This window comes from Tamandua tetradactyla, chromosome 5 (genome assembly GCF_023851605.1).
Source record: "Tamandua tetradactyla isolate mTamTet1 chromosome 5, mTamTet1.pri, whole genome shotgun sequence".
Taxonomy (NCBI): Eukaryota; Metazoa; Chordata; class Mammalia; order Pilosa; family Myrmecophagidae; genus Tamandua; species Tamandua tetradactyla.
The window spans coordinates 17,213,945-17,234,019 of NC_135331.1; the positions used below are offsets into that span (position 1 = coordinate 17,213,945).

Sequence of the window (20,075 nt, forward strand, 5' to 3'; positions counted from 1 at the left end):
TTTCCCCATTTTGCTCAGGATGGAATTGCTGATCCCACGGTACCAGGTCTGGATTTATCCAAGGGAGTCACCTCCCACGTCGCCTGGGAGATTTTCACCCCTGGATGTCTTGTCCCATGTAAGGGGAGGGCAATGATTTCACTTGCAGGGTTGGGCTTAGAGAGACTGAGGCCTCATCTGAGCAACAACAGAGGTCCTCCAGAAGTTAACTCTTAGGCATGCCTATAGGTAGGCTAAGCTTCTCCACTACCTACATAAGCTTCACAAGAGTAAGCCTCATGAGTTTTGTGCGCATCAATTTGTTTTACCGAACCCGAACCCGAGGCTGTTCAGAGACTGCTGCATTGACCCTGTTGTCAGAATTGCCCAGAACTTCCTAATTTTGGGTTTTGTTTTGGTAGCAGCAAAACCCTGCTGCGTCCCCCGCTGGGGGCTGGGCCCTGCGCGGGGGTGCCGGGTCACTGCAGTCCTCCACTTGGGGGAGAGTGGGGAAGCGGGCGGGGACGCTGGCGTCCCGGGTCTCCTTGGCTCCCCCCACCAGCGCGGAGGGGCCAGCCAGTGGGGTTCTCAGCCCCACCTAGTCTCGCTCTAGCCTGAGGTCTGGAGAAACTGGGAGCCAAGAACACAGGCTGGCACTGGGCCCCAAAGGGCCAACCTCAACTCGCAGGTGGCGGCAGGTGAGGTGAAGCTGGTGGGGGCTCCCCCACTGCAGGAGAAAAGCTGCCAGCCCTGCCCCGGGACCCCCAGAAATCCTCGCTATGGAAACGGGGTGAGGTGGCCTCTTTGTGCCAGGCCCCACATCTCCCAGGTCAGGTGCGGGATGGGTGCCCCCCAAAGGGTGCTTTGCCGGGGTGTGAACTGCTGCAGTTAAACCTCAGGTGGAGCTAAGCAAGCCCCACGACACTGCCGGGTATGATTTAAAATCCTGCTTGTGGCTGGGTCAGGCGTGGGAGGCCCCACAGAGAAAGCAAGATGTTCATTTTGTCAGACTATGGTGGACTTTCTTTGGGCAACCACGTGCTTTATTGGCCCAGTTATGCAGGGACTACACTCCACATTGCCCCATCGCGGGTGTGGGACCTGCTGTGCTTTGTAGGCAGAAAGGATGAGCTTCTCTTTCATAGCCATTACTCTAAATCTGAGTCTCTCTGTGCCTGCTGCTCCCTGGAGCAGTGTGTTCTCTTGCAAGGGGGAAGTGGAATGACTGCATTTCAGGGCCGAGTGGCCAGGCAGCTGGCCCAGAACCCACCCAGGTGAAAGGGGAGGCCGGGTAGATGGCCTGCTCATCCGGCAGCTTGGGGACGCAAGCCTGGGAAGATGCCTTCAGACTTTAATTTATATTAAACAAGGCCCGTGACTTTGTGTTTCTTGATGACACACTTTCAAGTTCGGGGACTTCTTTTCCTATTCGAGAAGTTATAATATATATTTAAAATACAAGTTTCCTGCTTCAGTTGTGCCTTTCTGCTCCAATGGGTCTAAGGGACACAAAGAGTGATGACAGTAATGAGGGTTGGTTTATTCTCAAACCTGGGATAGCTGTGGTTTCTCCAGCAAACTTTTCCTCTACTGAACAAGGAGCCATTATTAAAAGAGTTGTGTTTTTTTATTATGTAAATTATATAATATTTTTTTGCTTGCTTGGATGTTCTATTTTTCTAATGGTTTCTTATAATTGTGATACTCTAGATTCTGATGCTAACTGCAAATCAGGCTGGTCTTTGCTGGTCCCTCCTATTTTTTTGATTTTGCTTTTGTTTTAAGGACAAATGTAGGTATGAACTGTCGCCTTTTAAAAAATGTGAAATTTTGCTCTGTGCCCCCTTCATGCCAACACTGTACACCGATGACTTCGTGCCATACCTTATGTTGTAAAATCAGACTATTTTGTGGTACATTATCTCATGCTTCTCCAAATTCTAATAAATTATGTCGGTGGCTTCATCAAAAAAAAAAAAAAAAAAAAGAGTAAGCCTCATGATTGAGGGCATGGCCTATCAATTTGGGTGTCCCTAAAGTTTGACACAGTATCAGGGGATTCCCTGATGGTAAGGTTTAATAGTTCCATATTCTTTATCCTCTCCCTCAGGAGACTTTGATTATCTGCTTAATATACTCCATGATGTGTCAAGGCATTACAATAATCTATACAGGATTAAAGGATCTCTTTCTTATTCTGTGCTCCTTGTGTTTCAGTTGTTCAAATGAGCTATACAGATAGGTTGAATTAGATTACGCACTACAGAAAATTTCAGTTCCAGATCAAATAAAACTTTCTTCCGTTGGTCTCAAAGAGTATGTGTGGTTCTAAAATATAAACACTGTCTTCCTTACCCCTATGTTCTGAATTACTTTAACCCCAACCTGCTCGGCTTCATTCTTATCTCTAAATATTAGGTTATATATATAAAACAACCTCTCAAAATCCAGAAATAATAATCACCACTCTGGACTTAATGTGTCCGCTCTAAAAGCTTACAATCTAGGCCTTACAATAAGGCCTGTTTTCTTATAAGCATTTTCTGAAGGTGACCATACCATTGTTGTTCTTTTGTTTCTGGCTTATTTTGTCTCCCCAAATGTCCCATCGTTGCATGCCTCATGACTTTGTTCCTTTTGTAGCAGCACAACCTTCGTTCATAAGTATACAACATTGTTCTCCAGTCTACTTCTTTGTCAGTGCATCCTTCAGCCACGTGCATTCATCAGGCATCATGTAGAGGACCCAAAGTCCACAGTCCATCAACATTCTCAATTTCAGATAATTTCACTGTTCCCAAGAGAGAGAAAACCAATAAACACACCCTCGCCAAATAGGAAATATAAACCTCCTCTTAACTCCTGTCCCTTTGCCCTCCTTATTTACCTCTGCTGTTGCTGTGGTAGTGCTGATGTTTTCTTTTTGCACATAGCTCATAGCATGCAACAACAGTTTTCCTCCTGTACCTGGACTTAAACACTCTTTATACAAGAATCATATCTTTGAAGTAATTCTTGCAAGAACTAATTTGTATTTCTAGTATGAATCAGTGGGGCACATAGGTCTATACAACCCCTTGCAATCTTGTTCATCTTCAATATGGTAATATTACTTACAGACCCACTAGAGAATCACCTTCACTCCATCTATTCCCTTACATTGGAGTTCAACCTCATTAGCTAATTGTTCACCCATCTCTAGCTTCTATGTATCTCTAAGTCCCCTATATTCTATTTTATAAGCCGCTGATTATACCTTTATGCTGGTCATAAAAGTGGAATTATACAGTGTCTACCCTTTTGTGTCTGGCTAATTTTGCTCAGCATTATGTCCACAAGGCTCATCCATCTTGTCATGTGCTTCAGGACATCATTTTGTCTTCTTGCTGCATAATATTACGTCATATGTATATACCACATTTTGTTGATCTACTCGTCTGTTGATGGGCATTTGGTTTGTTTCCATCTTTTGGTGATTAGGAATAATGCTGCTATGAACATCAGTGTGCAAATGTCTATGTCATTACTTTCAGCTCTTCTAGGTATATATCAAGTAGTGCTATTGCTGGGTCATAGGACAACTCGATATTTAGTTTCCTAAGGAACAGCCAAACAGTCTTCCATATTGGCTGCACCATTATACATTCCCACCAGCAGTGCATAAGTGTCCCAGTTTCTCCACGCATCCTCTCCAACATTGATAGTTTCCTGTTTGTTTAATAGCAGCCGCTCTTACAGGTGTGAGGTGGTATCTCATTGTAGTCTCAATCTGCATTTCCCTTATAGGTAATGAAAATGAGCATCTCTTCATGTGCTTTTAGGCCATCTGTATTTGCTCTTCAGAAAAATGCCTATTCATATCTTTAGCCCATTTTATTGGGCTGTTTGTTCTTTTGTTGTTGAGTTGTATGATTTCTTTGTATGTACAGGAAATCAAACCTTTGTCTGATATGTGATTTCCAAATATTTTCTCCCATTGAGTTGGCTGCCACTTCACCTTCTTGACAAAGTCTTTTGAGTTGCAAAAGCATTTGATTTTGAGGAGTTCCCATTTAACTATTTTCTCTTTTGTTGCTTGTGCTTTGCATATAAAGTTTAGGAAGCTACTTCCTATTACTAGGTCTTGAAGATGTTTCCCTACATTTTCTTCTAGAAGCTTTATGGTGCTAGTTCTTATATTTAGGTGTTTGATCCACTTTGAATTAATTTTTGTGTAGGGTGTAAGATAGGGGTCCTCTTTCATTCTCTTGGCTATTGATATCCAGTTCTTCCATGCCCAATTATTGAAAAGACTATTTTGTCACAGTTCTGAGGATTTGGGGGCCTTGTCAAAAATCAGTTGACCGTAGATTTGGTGGTCTAGTTCTGCACCCTCAATTAAATTCCATTGGTTAATTCTTCTATTTTTGTGCCAATACGGTGCTGTTTTGACCACCATGGCTTTCTAATAGTTTTTAAAGTCAAGGAGTGTTAATCGTTCCCCTTTGTTCTTCTTTTTTTAGGATGCTTTTAGCTATTTGGGGTCTCTTTCCCTTCCAGATGAATTTGGTAATTAGCTTTTCCAAATCTTCAAAGTAGGTTGTTGTAGTTTTGATTGGTACAGTGTTGAATCTGTAGATCAGTTTGGGGAGAATTGACATCTTACCTATATTTAGCCTTCCTATCCATGAGCAGGGAATGTCTTTCCACCTACTTAGATCTCTTTTGATCTCTTTTAGCAATGTTATGTAGTTTTCTCTGTACAAGTCCTTTACATCCCTAGTCAAGTTCATTCCTAAGTACTTGATTCTTTCAGTTGCTATTTTGAATGGAATTTTTTCCTTAACTGACTCCTCAACTAGGTTATTGCTTGTGTATAGAAATGTTACTTATTTTTGCACATTAATTTTATATCCTGCCTCCTTGCTGAATTTGCTTATTAGCTCAAGTAACTTTGCTGTAGATTTCTCAGGATCTTCCAAGTACAGTATCATATCATCTGCAAATAATGAGAGTTTTACTTCTTCTTTTCCAATTTGGATGCCTTTTATTTCTTTGTCCTGCCTGATTGCTCTAGCTAAAACTTCTAGCACAATGTTGAATAATAGTGGTGACAGTGGGCATCTTTGTCTCATTCCCGCTCTTGGGGGAAAGCTTTCAGTCTCTCTCCATTGCGTACAATGCTGACTATCGGTTTTTCATATATTCCTTTTATCATATTAAGGTATTTACCTTTGATTCCTGTCTTTTGAAGTGTTTTTATCAGAAAAGGATGCTGAATTTTGTCGAATGCTTTTTCAGCACCAGTCGACATGATCATGTGATTTTTCCCTTTTGATTTGTTAATGTGCTGTATTACATTAATTGATTTTCTTGTGCTGAACCAGCGTTGCATTCCTGGTATAAACCCCACTTGGTCACAGTGTATAATTCTTTTAATATGTTGTTCAATTCGATTAGCTAATATTTTATTGAAAATTTTACATCTATGTTCATTAGGGACATTGGCCTGTAGTTTTCCTTTCTTATAGTATCTTTACTCGGTTTTGCTATTAAAGGGATATTAGCTTCATAAAATGAGTTAGGTAGAGTTATTTTTTCCGCAATTTTTTGGAAAAATTTGAGCAGGATTGGTCTTAGTTGTTTATGGAAAGTTTGATAAAAATCCCTTGTGAAGCCATCTGGCCCCAGGCTTTTCTTTGTGGGACGATTTTTGATGACTGATTGAATCTCTTGTGATTGGTTTGTTGAGATCTTCTATTTCTTCCTGAGTCAGTGTAGCTTGTTTGTGTGTCTCCAGGAATTTTTCCGTTTCATCTAAATTGTCTAGTTTGTTGGTGTATAGTTGTTTATAGTATCCTCTTATGATTTCTTTTATTTCTTCAGGGTCTGTGGTAATGCATCCTTTCTCATTTCTGATTTTGTTTATTTGCATCCTTTCTCTTTTTTTTGTCAGCCTTGCTAGTGGCCCATCAATTTTTTTTTTTTTTTTTTTTTTTTTTAAAGGAAAGACAGAGAGAAGGAAGGAAGGATAGAAGGAAGGAAGGAAGGAAGAAAGGGAAACATCTTTAAACATTTTCTTGTTTTATTGTATTCTGTTTCTCCGTTTTTTGTTACATGGGCTGGGGCCGGGAATCGAACCGAGGTCCTCCGGCATAGCAGGCAAGCACTTTGCCCGCTGAGCCACCGCGGCCCGCCCATAGTGGCCCATCAATTTTATTGATTTTCTCAAAGAACCAATGTTCTAGTTTGCTAGCTGACAGAATGCAACACACCAGAGACGGATTGGGTTTCAATAAAAGGGGATTTATTTAATTAATGTATAGTTCTTCAGAAGAAAGGCAGCTAACTTTCGACTGAGGTTCTTTCTTACTTGGGAAGGTACAAGGGGATCTCTGCTGGCCTTCTCTCCAGGCCTCGGGGTTCCAACAACTTTCCGGGGTTCCAAGATCCTTTCTGCATCTCCAAAGGCCTGGGCTGAGCTGCTTGGGCTGTGCTGCATTGAGCTCTCTCATTTAAGCACCAGCCAATTAAATCAAACATCATTCATTGCAGCAGGCATGCCTCCTAGCTGACTGCAGATGTAATCATCAACAGATGAGGTTCACATGCCATTGGCTCATGTCCACAGCAATAGAATTAGGCACCTTCACCTAGCCAAGTCCACACCTAAATCTAACTACCACAACCAACTTTTGGTTTTATTGATTCATTCTATTGTTCTTTTGTTCTCCCATTCATTTATCTCTGCTTTAATCTTTGTTATTTCTCTTCTCCTATTTGCTTTGTGGTTAGTTTGCTGTGCTTTCTCAAGTTCCTCCAGGTGTGCTGTTAAGTCGTCAATTTTTGCTCTTTCTTGTTTTTTAATATAGGCATTCAAGGCAATAACTTTTCCTCTCAGCACAGCCTTTGCCGCATCCCATAAGTTCTGATAAGGTGCATTTTCATTTTCATTCATCTCCAGATTGCTACTGGTTTCTCTAGTGATTTCATCTTTGTCCCCCAGTTGTTTAAGGGTGTGTTATTTAATCTCCATATATTTGTGAATGTTCTCATTCTTTGGTGGTTATTGAGATCCAGTTTCATCCCATTGTGATCAAAGAAAGTGCTTTGATTAATTTCAGTGTTTTTAAATTTATGAAGACCTGTTTCATGCCCCAGCATATGGTCTGTCCTGAAGAATGTTCCATGAGCCCTAGAGAAGACTGTATAACCTTGTACTTTGCAGTGCAATGACCTATATATGTCTGCTAGGTCTAATTCATCTATCAAATTATTTAACTTCTCTATTTCCTTGTTGATCTTCTGTCTGGTTGTTCTATCTATAGAGGAGAGTGGTGTATTGAAGTCTCTTACTATTATTGTTGAAACATCTATTGCTCCCTTCAGTTTTGCCAATGTCTGTCTCATGTACTTTGGAGTTTCCTGATTGGAAGCATAAACATTTACGATTGTTACATCTTCTTGGTGAATTGACCCTTTAACTAGTATATAGTGTCCTTCTTTGTGTTTTATAATGTCTTTACATTTAAAGTCTATTTTGTCTGATATTAGCATAGCTACTCCTGCTTTTTTTGGTTACAACTTGAGTGGAAAATCTCTTTCCATCCTTTCACTTTCAATCTGTTTGTATCCTTGTGCCTAAAGTGAGTCTCTTAGCTGGATTATGTTTCTTAATCCATTCTGTCAATCTGAATCTTTTAATTGGTATGTTTAGTCTGTTAACATCAAAGTTATTACTGAAAATGTGTTTCTTGATTCCACCATCTTATCTTTTTTATTTCATTTGTGAGATCTATATGTTCTTTTCCCTCTTTCTCTTTGTATTCTTTAAATTACCCTAGTGGTACTCTTCAATTTTGTGCTGTCCTCCAGAGCTTCCTCTCCTGTCTCTTTTTTTTCAGCCGGCAGAACTCCTTTTAACATTTCTTGTAGGGCTGATCTCTTGTTGACAAATTCTTTCAGGACTTCTTTGTCTATGAAAACTTTAATCTCTCCCTCAGTTTTGAAGGATAATTTGTCTGGGTACAGAATTCTTGGCTGGTGTACCATCTTTCTCTTTCAGGACCTTGAATATATCATACCACTGCCTTCTCACCTTCATGGTACTAGTTGAGTAGTGTGAACTAGGTCTTATCTGGCTTCCCTTGCATGTAGTAGATTGTTTTTCTCTTGCTGCTTTCAGGATTTTCTGCTTCTCTTCAACATTTGACAGATTGATTAGTATGTGCCTTGGGGAAGGCCTATTTGGATTTATTCTGTTTGGAGTTCGTTGGGCTTCTTTGACTTGTATATTTATGTCCTTTTATGAGGGTTGGGACATTATCCTCCATTATATCCTCAACTACTCTTCCTGGCCCTTTACTCCTCTCTTCTCCTTCTGGAACACCATTGATTCTTATATTTGTGCAGTTTGTTTGTCTATCATTTCCTTGAGTTCCCATTCAATTTTTTCCATTTGCTTTTTTGAGTCTTCGAAGTCAATTGTCCTATCCTCTATATCACTTATTCTTTCTTCTGTCTCTTCACATCTGGTGTTGTGTGCCTCTAGTGTGTTTTTTATCTGATCAACAGAGTCTTTAATCTCTGTAATGTCTGCTATTTTTCTATTTATTCTTTCAGATTTCTCTTTATGCTCTTCTACTGTCTTCTTGATTTCCTTTATGTCATTTGCTTTCCCACTTATTTTATTAAGTAGAGTTGCATGAACATCTTTGATTAGTTGTTCTATCATCTGTGTCTCCTCTGGTGTTTTAATTTGGTCATTAGGCACGCCCTATATCTGTTTGCATTGCGAGGTGCTTAGTGATCTTCTGCTGCCTTTGTCAATGTAAATATCTTGATTGATTTACTTTGGAGGTTGATTTCTTTCAGTAGTCTAAAGCCTTGTGTTTGCAGGATAGGTGCACAGCAGGGAGCAGGGCATGGGGTGGGCTACTCAATGCGGTGGGCTACTCAATGCGGTGATTTGTTTCAGGGCAGGTATGGGTGCAGGTTGAGGATGTTACACTGAATCTTGTGAACATGGGCGCCCAGCAGCCAGGGAGGATGTAGCTGTGTGGGTGCACTGGTCTGGGAAGGCAAAGCCCTGGCATGGGCTGGTCAAAGGCCCTGGGTCCTTTGTGCACATGCATAGAGCTGTGGCAGCCTGTCGGCGTTATACCTTCAGGATTGGGGGCAGATGTGACCTGGCTGCACAGGTCAGCACTTTCTCAGAGCTGGGAAGAATGGCTGGGGGCCTTGCGCAGGCGCGGCTCTAGGACTGCTGTAAATGCAGTTCCCAGAGCTGAATGGTGCAATTGGGGCCCATACGCATGCGTGGGCCTGGGAGTATCATAAATGGATGCACAGAGCTCAGGCTGAAGGTTAGTACCTGCAGCCTTTATGACCTGGCAACAGCCTGCAGGGAATAGGGAGAGGAGGTAGTGCTCTGGAGGGGTGCAGGAGAGGGGGGTTGGGCTGCACTTGGGGTGGGGGTGTGGGGCAAGTAGGTGCACTGGGTGCTGGTGGGGTGGGGATGCCGTGGAACACCGGGAGTGGGAGTGGGTGACGGGGTTCAGGTGCTTGGAGTGTGGGGTGAGTCACCAGTCATGGGGCTGCACTGGTGAGGGTAGTGCACCCAAGGAGCTTGGCCGTACTTCCTAGTCTCGGGCTCCCGTTGGTGCAGTCCCGCGGGCTCCGCGGCTCTGCTCCAGGCTCCAGATTTCTGAAAGAGTATGTTTTTAAAATTAGTAAAATCTATTTTTTAACTGTGGTAAGATATACTACAGTTATATAAATATATATAAATTTTGCCATTTAAAGTGGCAATTCTTTGACATTAAATATAATGACAATATTATGTAACTCTCACAACTTTCTATTTCCTAACTGTTTTCATCACCCCAAATCAAAACTCATACTCATTTAGCAATAATTTCCCATTACTCTCCATCCCCCTCCCTGTACCACCCCTTTCTGTCTCTATGAATTTGCTTAGTCAGATTCTTAGAATATGATTTCTCCTATAAGAGAAATTATACAATATTTGTTCTTTAATGTCTGGTTTATTTCACTAAACATGGTGTATTGAAGGTTCATCCATGTTGTAGCGTGTACCATGTACTTCACTCCTTTTTCATCTTTTTTTTGGTGGAGGGGGGGCAGGTGCCTGGTCCCAGAATTGAACCCGAGTGTCCTGCATGAAAGGCATGCATTCTACACTGAGCCACCCACGCACCCAGCGCTTCACTCCTTTTTACAGCTGAATATTGTTGCATTGTCTGGGTAGACTACATTTGTTTATCCATTCATCTGCTGAAGGACACTTGGTTTGCTTATACCTATTGGCTATTGTGAGTGAGGCCACTATGAACATTGGTGTGCAAATATCTGTCCTGCTTACATTTTTTTTGAATATATACTTAGGAATGTAATTGTCTAGTCATATGGTAATTCTATGTTTAAGTTTCTGAGAAACACCAAACTGTTTTCCAAAGTGCTGGTTCCCTGGCTGCAAACTGCCAGCCCCAGCACAGCCATTGGCGACGATGCCTGGGGAGATCCCAAAACAGGTCGCCAAGCCTGGTTGCATGCAGTGGGTGCACTGCTTCTACCCTGCCAGCAGGTTCTGCTTCTACCTGGTACACCACAGTGAAACCAGGCTGGAGCTCCTGGGGGCTGAGGACCGCTGCAGACGGGACACCAGATCCCTCTGCCAGGCTCCCTCTAACACCTCCTCCAGTGTGGCCCATTAGTTTGCACCCAAGGGTAACAGCAGCAGTAGGTGTCCAGGAGCCTGTGCACTGACAACCCCATGCCATCCCACTAGCATGGACACCCCCTCGCCAACCCCGCCAGCAGAGATACCCCTTCCTCTGTTCCACCTTGATGGGAAACCACCATTCCGGATTGCACCATTTTACACTGCTGTCAACAATGTATGAGCGTTCCTGTATCTCCACATCCTCACCAGCACTTCTTATTTTGAGTTTTTAAAATAATAGCTATCCTAGTGTGGTAGCTCATGGTTTTAATTTGGATTTATTTCATAGCTGATTATATTGACCATGTTTTCATATACTCATTGGACATTTGAATATCTTTCTTGGAGAAATGGCTATTTAAATCCTTGACCCATTTTTAAGGTGGGTTGTTTGTCTTTTTCTTGTTGACTTGTAGGAGTTCTTTATATATTCTGGATATTAAACCCATATCAGATAGAGGGTTCCCAAATATTTTCTCCCATTCCTTAGAATTGTCTTTTCACTTTCTTGATACTATGCTTTGATGCACAAAAAATTTTAATTTTGATATTCATCTATTTTTTTCTTTCATTTCTTGTTTTAGGTGTAGAATTAAAAAGCCATTGTCTACTACAAGTTCCTGAAGATATTTCCCTATGTTTTTTATGCATTTTATAATATTAGCTCTTATATTTAGGTCTTTGATCATTTTGGATTAATTTTTATATATGGTGAAAGGTAGGGGTCTGTATTCATTCTTTTGCATGTGGATTTCCAGTTGTTCCAGCACCATTTGTTGAAGAGACTATTCTTTTCCCATTGATTGGACTTGGCAACCTTGTCAAGACTTAACTGGTCATAGGGTGCATGGGTGCAGTGGTGGGATTTTGCCTGCTGTGCAGGAGACCAGGGTTCAATTCCCAGCCCATGTACTAAAAAAAAAAAAAAAAATTCAACAAGGCCATAGATTTATGGATTTATCCTTGGAATATCAGTTCTATTCCACTGGTCTATATGGACAATCTTATTCCAGCACCATACTGGAATTAATTATTGTAGCTTTATAGTAAGTTTTAGAATCAGGAAATGTGAGTTCTCCAACTTTGTTCTTTTTATACAAGTTTGTTTTGTCTCTTTGGAGACCTTTGCAATTCCATGTGAATTTGAGGATCAACTTTTCCAGTTTTGCAGAAAGAGACTGCTGGAATTTTGGTTGGAATTGTATTTAAGCATGAATTTGTAGATCACTTTAGACAGTATTGATATTTTAGCAATATTAAGTCTTCCAGTCCATAAACATGGATGTGTTTCCAATTATTTAGGTCTTCTTTAATCCCTTTCAGCAGTGTTTTGTGATTTTCAGTGTATAAGCTCTTTGGTTAATTTTATACCTAGGTATTATATTCTTTTAGATGCTATTATAAATGGAATTGCTTCCTTGATTTTCTCTTCGGATTGTTAATTACGGGGGTACAGAATCCCAACTGACTATTGCATTTTTATCTCGCATCCTGTAACTTTGCTGAATTTATTTATTAGTTCTTGTAACTTTCTTGTGGAGTCTCGGGATTTCTTATATATAGGATCATGTCAAATCTGTGAATAGGGACTTCTGACTTCTTTCTTTCCAATTTAGATGCTTTTTATTTATTTCTCATACCTATTTGCTCTGGCTAGAACTTCCAGTACAATGTTGAATAACAGTGAGGACAGAAGACATCTATGTCTTGTTCTGGTCTTAAGGGGGAAGTCTTCAGTGCTTCTCCATTGATATGATATTTTTATAAATGGCCTTTATCATATTGAAAAAGTTTCCTTCTATTCCTAGTTTTCTGAGTGTTTGTATCAGGAAAGGTGTTGGGTTTTGTCAAATGCCTTTTTGCATTACTTGAAATAACCATGTGCTTTTCCTTTGTTCTAGTAATGTGGTGTATTACATTGATTGAGTTTCTTATGTTGAACCATCCTTGTATTCCTTAAATAAATCCAACTTGATCATGGCATATAATCCTTTAAAAAGACTGTTGGATATGGTTTGCCAGTCCTTTTTAAACTTTTTTTTTGGCATGGACAGGCACCAGTAATTGAACCCAGGTCTCCAGCATGGCAGGTGAGAACTCTGCCTGCTAAGCCATCATGGCCCACACTTTTTAAACATTTTAAATAGTTAAATACAACATATATACAAAGAAAAGAAAGAAAAGCAATGATTTTCAAAGTACACTGTAACAAGTAGTCACAGAAAAGATTTCAGAGTTTGTTATGGGTTCCATTCCACTATTTCAGATTTTTCCTTCTAAGTGCTCCAAAACACTGGAGGCTAGAAGAAATATTTTTTCTTTTTTGTGAAAAATAACATATACAAAAAAGCAATAAATTTCAAAGTACATGGCAATAATTAGTTGTAGAACAAATTTCAGAGTTTACTATGAGTTACAACGCCATAATTTTAGGTTTTTACTTCTAACTGCTCTGAGATACTGGAGACTAAAAGAAATATCAGTACACTGATTTGGCAATCATACTCGTTTGTTAAACCCTAACTTCTCTGTATATCTCGACCATTACCTTTGATCTTTCTCCTGCTGTATAGAAGTATTTGGGCTACGCCCATTCTAACTTTTTCATGTTGGAAGAGGCTGTTGATAATATTGGATGGGGGATAAAACTAGCTGATGTTCTGGAGAGGGTGGGCCCTCTGCATTTCAGGGCTTGTCTGGTCCAGGGACCTATCTGGAGGTTTTAGGTTTCTAGAAAGTTACCCTAGTGCTTGGAACACTTGTAGAATCTTATATAATGCCCCAGGTGTTCTTTAGGATTGGCTGGAATGGTTTTGGCAAGTTATGGTTAGGTAGCAATGTCTAACTGAAGCTTGCCTAAGAGTGATCTCCAGAGCAGGCTCTCAACTCTGTCTGAACTCTCTCAGCCACTGATGCCTTACTTATTCCACTTCTTTTCCCCCTTTCGGTCAGAATGTCACTGTTGATCCCATGGTGCCAGGGCCAAGGTCATCCCTGGGAGTCATCTCCCACGCTGCCAGGGAGACTTTCAGCCACCCCTGGATGTCATGTCCCACGTAGGGTAAGGGCAATGATTTCACTTGCAAAAGGCTTGCCAGTATTTTTGCATCTATATTCATAAGGGGTATGGGTCTGAAATTTCACTTTCTTGTGCTGTCTTACCTGGCTTTGGCATCAGAATAATGTTGGCCCCATAGAATGAGTTAGGAAGTAATCCTTCCTCTACTATTTTTTGAAGATGAAGCAGGATTGGTATTAAATCTTTAAGGGTTCAGTAGAATTCAGCGGTGAAACCATCCAATGCTGGATTTTTCTTTGTTGGGAGATTTTTAATTACTGATTTAATCTGTTTACTTGTTATAAGTCTGATGAGATTTTCTTTTTTTTCTTGCATCAGATTAGGCAATTTTTCCATTTCCTTTAGGTTTTCTAATTTGCTGTTCATATTACCCTCTTACAATCCTTTTTATTTTTCACTTCTATAAGGTTGGTAGAAATGCTTTTACTTTCATTCCTGATCTTAGTCATTTGTGTCCTCTTTCTCTTTCAGTCTGGTGAATGATTTTTCAATTTTATTGATCCTTTCAAAAGATCAGCTTTTGCTGTTATTTATTCTCTCTACTATTTTTCTATTCTCTATTTCATTTCTACTCTAATGTTAACTATTTCCTTCCTTCTACTAACTTTGGGTTCAGTTTGATCCTCTTGTTCTCATTTCTTTAGATGTGAAATCAGATGATTGATTAGTGATATTTCTTCCTTTTTTTAATGTGGGTATTTAGATCTTCATGTTTCACTGAGAACTGCCTTCACTGCATCTCATAATTTTGGTACATTGCATTTTTGTTTATCTCAAGATATTTCCTAATTTTCCTTGTGACTTCTTCTTTGATCCCTTGATTGTTTAATAGTGTGTTGCTTACTTTCCACATATTCATAAAATTTCCAGTTCTTCTATTGATTTCTAGCTTTATTCCATTGTGGTCTGTGCTGGTTTGAAAAGATTTATGTACCTAGAAAATCCATGTTTTAATCCTAATCAATCTTGTGGGAGCAACCGTTTCTGCTAATCCCTATTCAGTACTAATGGCTGGAAATTTGATTAGGTTATCTCCACGGAGATGTAACTCACCCAATTGTGAGTATTAAACTTGATTAGATGGAGATGTGACTCCACCCATTCCAGGTGGGTCTTAATTAGTTTACTGGAATCCTTTAAAAGAGGAAGCATTTGGAGAAAGCTTCAGAATGAAGAGATTCCAAGAGAGCAGAGCCATGACAGGGTGATAAGAATAGCGAGAGCCAGAGCCCATGTAACCAGAGACCTTTTGAGATGAAAAAGGAATATGTCCCCAGGAGAGCTCATGGGAACAAGAAGCAAGGAGAGAAAGCAAGGAGAGCCCGCCATGTTCGCCATGTGCCTTTCCAGGTGAGAGAGAAACCTTGAACTTCATCAGCCTTCTTGAACCAAGGTATCTTTCCCTTGTACCTTAGATTGTACATTTTTATAGACTTGCTTTAATTGGGACATTTTCTCGACCTTAGAACTGTAAACTAGCAACTTATTAAATTCCCTTTTCTAACAAACCATTCTGTATATTACATTCTGGCAGCTAGCAAACTAGAACATGGTCCAAGAAGGTACTTTGTATGATTTCAATATTTTAAAATTTATTAAGATTTGATTCGTGGCCTAATATATGATCTATCCTAGAAAAGGTTCCATGCACATGTGAGAAGAATGTATATTCTGCTCTTGTTGGGTGGAGTGTTCTATATATGTCCATTAAGTCTAATTGATTAATAGTGCCATTCAAGTCCTCTATTTCCTTATTGATCTTCTGTTGAAATGTTCTATCAATTATTGAAAGTTGTTGTTTCGGTTAGTTAGAGCTGCCAGAATGTAATATACCAGAAATAGGTTGGCTTTTACAGTGGGGATTTATTAGCTTACAAATTTACAGATCTAAGGCCGTGAAAATGTCCCAATTAAGGGATCAGCAGGATGATGCCGTCTCTGAAGACAGGCTGCTGGCCTCCAGGATTCCTCTGTCAGCGAGAAGACACATGGCCAGTGTCTGATGGTCCCTCTTTCCAGGTTCCATATGTTTAGCTTCCATGTGTCCTTGCTTGCTTCTCCAGGTTAATGTCTTTTAGCTCTCTCTGGGTGTTTCTATCTGAGTTCTCTGAGTGTTTCTCAATCTGAGCTGACTGAGCTTTTCCTGTCTTTTATTCTCATAAAGGACTCCAGTAAAGGATTAAGACACACCTTGAATGGGCTGGGTCACATCTCAATTGAAACAACCTAATCAAAAGGTCCCACCCACAATATGTCTGCCCACTTCCCCAGGAATGGATTAAAAGAACATGGCCTTTTCTAGAGTACGTAATGGCTTCAAAGCAGCACAATTGTGTATTGAAGTCTCCAACTATTATTGTAGAACTATCCATTTCTCCATTCAATTCTGTAATTTTTTCTCCACATATTCTGGGGCTCTATTGTGCGGTACTTATATGTTTATAATTGTTATAGCTTTTTGCTGGATTGAACCTGTTATCAATATACAATTTCCTTCCTTGTCTTTTTTTTTTCTTCCTTGTCTTTTGTAATCCTTTTTTTTCTTTACTCAGAGTTTATGTTGTCAGATGATAATATAGCCAATTTGACTCTCTTTTAATCACTGTTTGCATGACATATCATTTTTCTATGCTTTAACTTTCAACCTCTTTTATGTCTTTGAACCTTAAGTGAGTCTCTTATAATAGCAGATAGATGGATCATGATTTTCATCCAGTCTGCCAATCTCTGTGTTTTAACAGGGTAGTTTAATCCATTGACATGTAAAGTAATAAATGGGATGGAAGTGTTTATTTATTTCTGCCATTCAGCCATTGGTTTTCTGTTTGTCTTTGCATGTTTTTGTTCCTCTAGTTACTCCATTATTGCCTTTTTTATATTTAGTTGCTTTTTTAGCGTACCAGTTTGATTCCCTTCTTTCCTTTTCTCTATATTTTTTAGTTATGTTCTTAGCAATTACCTTTGTAATTACAATTAACATCTTAAACTAGTAACAACCTAGTTTGATTACTACCAACCTAGTTTCAGTAGTATACAAATTTTCTACTCGTATATTACTCTGTCCCTTCCACTTTATATTATTATTGGCTCAGATGATATCTGTACACATTGCATGCCCATTAACATAGATTTAAAATATTATTTTGCACATTTGTCTGTTAAGTCTGAAGAACAATTACATGTCAAAAATACAATAATATGGATTTTATATTTACCTATATAGTTACCTTTACCAGTGGTTTCTGTTTCTTCTGATGGCTTGGAGTTACTGTCTGGTGTCCTTCATTTCAGGCAGAAGGACTCCTTTTAGCATTTCATGTAGTGCACATCTTCTGATAATGAACCCTTTCAGCTTTTGTTTATGTGTAAGTGTATGTGTAAGAAAGCTTAATTTCTCCTTTATATTTAAATTCAACTTTATTGAGATACATTCGCACAGCATAGAAACCATCCAAAGTATTGAATCACTGGTTCACAGTATCGTCACATGGTTGTGCATACAGCCCCACGATCAGATTTAGAACATCTTCATTACTTTAGAAAAGAAATACAAAGAAAAAGTAAGACCCTAGTCCCCTCGTATTCCTTATCCCTCTCTATTGCTGACCCACAGTGTTGGTGTGGGATATTTGTTACAGTGATGACAGAGTATTACAATACTACTGTTGGGGAAGCAGGAACATGGTGGACCAGATCCCTCTGCCCATGGCCATGGCATCAGGGCCAGGCTGACCGGCACAGCAAGGATTTGTCTTGGCTGTTACTCTCATGCAGGAAGCAATTGATGAATTTCGGTATTTCCTGCAAGACAAGGAAGTGAATTCACAACTATGAAACTAACTTACAGTAGAGGTCAAGTGCAAGAGTTCAGATATACAAGTTGAAGATGTCATCACAATGGAAAAGAATCAAAGAATTACATCGGATATGGTGTTTCTTAGGACCTCAGGAAAAGCAGGGTCATCTTATATTTGAACTGATCCACTGGATGGCAAGATGGGCTGGAAGCTGAAGGTTGCAGTGAGTTGCACACAAAGGGTGCCAGCCTTGGGGGACCTTTTTTCTATCAATGCCTATGTTGATGGTCAGAAGCCACAACTGGATATTTAGAGTTGTTGTTTTTATCGCGGGCAGGCACCGGGAAATGAACCCAGGTCTCCAGCATGGCAGGCGAGAACTCTGCCACTGAGCCAGTGTTGCCTACCCGATACTCATAGTTTTGAAGGTATATTTACCAGGGAAAACACTGACCCACCCATCCATGAAAGCTTTGGCATTGTGAACACCTTGCGGGCAAGCACGGTTATTGCATCAGATACTGTAATAGGTACTGCCGTTTATGCTGGAAAAGAGACTCAACGTATAATGAGCACATTAAATCCAAAAAATAAGTTTGATTTATTGGACCTGGAACTCAGTTAACTGACTAAAGCACTCTTTTTGGCTTTAGTTGTTCTTTCAGGTGTTATGGTAACCATACAAGTATTCCTAGGTCCATGGTGCTGCAATTTTTTTCAGTTCCTTGTTCTGTTTTCCTACATCATCCCCGTAAGTTTGCATGTAAACTTGGACATGGGCCAAGCTGCATATGGGTGGATAATTATGAAGGACGTATGTATTCCTGGGACAGTCGTGGGGACAAGCACCGTTCCCAAGGAGCTGGGACGTTTGATGTATGTATTAACTGACAAGACAGGAACTCTTATCCAGAACAAAATGATATGTAAGTGTCCCCTTCTGGGTACTGTATCTTACAGAATTGACACAGTGGATGGAGTTTAAAACCATGTCATACATTCTTATTCACAGATGCATTCTCAAGCTAGTGGAAATACCAGTTAAGTTCCCCACCAAGAAAAACCCAAAACCTTTGGCGCCCAAAGTGAGAAAAAGCATGAACAGTGGGATTTGTGAAGCAGTGAAGGCAGTCGCCTTGGGTCACAACAGGACCGCTGTGTATGAGTGCCAAGCTGGAGTGAGCGGGGACAGCGACTGTGCCAAAGCGGGCCAGGACTTCAGCGACGAGAGTTGCACCTACCAGGCATCCAGCCCGGACAAGGTCGCTGTGGTCCAGGGGACACAGAGCACCAGACTGACCCTGGTGAGCAGGGACCTGGCGTCCATGCAGCTGAAGACCCCTGGAGGGCAGGTGCTGACCTACTGTGTCCTGCAGATGTCCCATTTCATGTTGGAAAGCAGGCGGATGGGTAGCATGGTGCAGGACAAATCCACCGCCAGGATCGCCTTCTACATGAAAGGCCCCGACTCCACCATGTCCTCCACTGTGCAGGACGACTGGCTGCAAGAGGAGGTGTGAGGAGCTAATCTTAACAGTTTGCAGAAATGTTTTTACTGAAGTTAGTGAAGCAATGACAGAAAAATGTATGTTGGCCCCAGCTTGAAGCCACTGGTTTCACTGGAATACATTGAAATAAAGTTTCAAATCAAGGTACTAATAGAGTTCCAAAGTCCCACAAAATTATTTTAAATGATTGCAGTTCTCCCCAATTTCATAAACCAGAAAGGAGGTACTACTTAATTATAGTTTACTTTCTCTATGAATAATGATCTTTGTTTTTTGTGTGTGCCATCTTGAAAGGATTATGTACCCTAGAAAAGCCATGTTTTAATCCTCATCCATCTTGTGGAAGCAGCCGTTTCTTTTAATCCTTTTTCAGCATTTGAGGTTGGAAATTTGATTGCATTATCTCCATGGAGCTGTAACTCACCCAGTTGTGGGTATTGACTTTTCATTGGAGGGAGATGGAATTCCACCCATTCCATGTGGATCTCGATTACTTTACTGGAATCCTTTCAAAGTGGAAACGTGTTTGGAAAATAGCTTGGCAGTGACAGAGCCACGAGAACCATGAGAGCCCATGCAATCAGAGATGTCTGGAGAAAAATGTCCTCAAGGGAGTGTCATGAAACAAGAAACCCGGAGAGAAAGTAGACACCGCCATGTTTGCCATGTGTCCTTCCAGTTGAGAGAGAAACCCTGAACATCATCAGCCTTCTTGAACCAAAGTATCTTTCCCTGGATGCCTTAGATTGGCCATGTCTATAGAATTGCTTTAATGTGGACATTTTCACAGACTTAGAACTGTCAACTTGCAACTTAATAAATCCCCCTTTTTAAGGCCTTTCCATTTCTGGTATACAGCATCCCTGCAGTTTGCAGACTAGAACAGTGTGCAAGTTCATATAGATATATAAAAGTAAGTCCTTATGAAGACTATATTGTATATAAAAGTGAAAAATATAAAGCATTATATACTATTCAATAAAGAATTA

At 40.3% G+C, this 20,075-nt stretch overlaps 1 pseudogene; it reads left to right on the top strand.

Annotated features, from left to right (window-relative positions):
* The first annotated feature begins 10,487 nt into the window (after positions 1-10,487).
* On the top strand, positions 10,488-19,098 carry LOC143682973 (putative phospholipid-transporting ATPase IIB; annotated as a pseudogene).
* Positions 19,099-20,075: the final 977 nt, after the last annotated feature.